Genomic DNA, 2,540 nt, shown 5'->3' with positions numbered 1-2,540 from the left:
ATCTGGAAGGTCATAATACACAAATACCAGACTAATTTTCATAGCAGTCAGAGTTTATTGCAGAGCTCAAGAATATAGCTTGAGCTATATATATAATATATACGATATATTCAAGTGGCACTTATTCCAGAAATGCTAGGCTGGTTTAACTTTTAGAAATCAATGAGTATAGAGCACCCTGGTGGCTCAGTCAGTTAGGCATCTGACTCTTGGTTTCAGCTCAGGTCATGATCTAATGGTTCATGAGATTGAGGCTGTCATTGGGCTGTGTGCTGAGAACACTGAGCCTGCTTAGGATTCTCTATCTCTCCCTCTCTCTCTCTCCCTCTCTCTCTACTCCTCCCCCCACTCTCTCTCTCAAAATAAATAAATAATCATTAAAAAGAAAGCAATTAGTGTAATATAACTTATCATTAGAATAAAGGAGGAAAACTAGATGATCATCACAATAGATGAAAAATGTTGACAGATTTAAATATTCATAATATTAAAAATTTCACAAGACTAGAAATAGGAGAAACTTTTCTTTATATGAAAATTATCTATGAAAAATATATAGTTAAAATCATATTTACTGAAATATAGAACATTATCTTCCCAGATCAAGAAATCAGTAAGGTAATAATGTCCTCTTATCACTTCTATCTAATACTTCAGTGGAAGTCCCAGTTACTCTAATCCACAGAAAAGAAATAAAAGCCATAAAGTTTGGAAAAGTAAAGTTAAAACTTTCAATATTTTCAAGTTATTGACTGGCATGTAGGAAATTGTAATGAAAACTAAAAAATTTTTTTAAATGTTTTATTTATTTCTGAGAGAGAGAGAGACAGCGTGAGCAGGAGAGGTTCAGAGAGAGAAGGAAATACAGAATCTGAAACAGGCTCCAGGCTCTGAGCTAGCTGTCAGCACAGAGCCCGATGCAGGGCTCAAACCCACAAACCGTGAGATCATGACCTGAGCCGAAGTCCGGGGCTTAATCGACTGAGCCACCTAGGCGTCCCTTATGATATTTTTTTTAAATACCAAAATTAGTAAATGAATTGAGAAAGTATAGCTTATAAACATATATATAATCAATGTTATGTCTGTTTGAGAATAATTATAAATAATCAACATGTTTTCTAATAAATAAAAAATTAAATTTATAAATACTATGTATAGTAGCTTAAAGTAAAATAAAATAATATGGAATATACTTTATCAAAAAAGTACAATGCCTACATACCAGAAACTGCAAAATATTGCACAAAAAAATCAGATAAATGGGGAAATGCATACCATTTTTATAAATTAGCTTAATATTATTGAAATGTAAATCATCTAAACATTGATCTGTAAATTCACTGGAGTTGCAATTCAATTTTCAATAGGCATTTAATAAATGTTCCAAGCTAATTCTATATTTTATAAAATTTCAAATAATTTATAAGAGCCAAAAATTTTCTGAATAATGACACATTTGAACTTATTACCTCAGAATTTTGCTCACATTAGAATTTGTGTATTCACTGAAGTTGCTGCATTTACTGGTTTGCTTAAAGTAATTTGTATTATTCTTTATTTGTTCGTCTGCATCCTATACATTCTATAATTCCATCCACTAAATCTCTATAATGAAAGCTTTTTATGTATCTATCTATTTTTTATTCCTGTTAGCCAAGTATATTTGAGTTATTAATGAGTATACTTTCATCAATTTATTTGTCCTGTGATTATGTATTACTTTTTCTAGTTGTTTGAGTCCTTATTTAATTTCATATATATGTCATATAAATATATAAATTACATATATGGTACATGTATATAAACATATACATATATATGAAATCTCAAGGAAAAGTAAACTACGTTTTTTTTTTGGCTTCCCCTCCCCCCCCCAATAGTGCACATTCTTCCTTTTGTGTATCACTGTGAAATGAGGAATTTACAGTTTTAATACATTTGATATCACTTTTGGAAAATTCAGCTCATAATTCTCATGCTATCATTCCAAAAAGCTGAGGTTCTTATCAAGTTACTGGTTGAACAGTGAAGGAATTTAATTTATTCTTAGAGAATCAGAATTTAATCAGTGTATGAATGTTCAAGATTTCACAAATTCTTTACTTTTAACAACTCACTGCTGCTTACTGAGTAAAATTCTGGTGTGTGGAAAGGGTGTTTTATAGAACTAAGAACTAAGTAAGTAATTTTGCATCTCAGATTATTCTTAATTCTAATCTGTTTTTTCACTTACATACACTATCATTAAATAATTTTTCAATTTCCTCCTAACCCTTGAAGTCTTTGTCAGGGTGACTGTTCTGCCATTTCAATCAGACGACGTACTTGTCTCTAGGTTTGGATATTCCTTGGTTCTAAATTTTGAAATATTTCTCTATCCGGAGTTTAGTTCTTTATTGTCTTCTTTGTATCCATTGCTTTTCAGCTTTCAAACTTTTACTTTCCTGTTTATTGAACAGTCCATATCCAGCTATTAAGAAGTACCTTATTTTATCTTCTAAATGTATTTCATTTCTCTACCATTATATCACTTCCAT

Source organism: Hyaena hyaena, unplaced genomic scaffold, assembly GCF_003009895.1.
Source record: "Hyaena hyaena isolate Hyena2069 unplaced genomic scaffold, ASM300989v1 scaffold_825, whole genome shotgun sequence".
Taxonomy (NCBI): Eukaryota; Metazoa; Chordata; class Mammalia; order Carnivora; family Hyaenidae; genus Hyaena; species Hyaena hyaena.
This window is presented reverse-complemented; position numbering follows the sequence as displayed.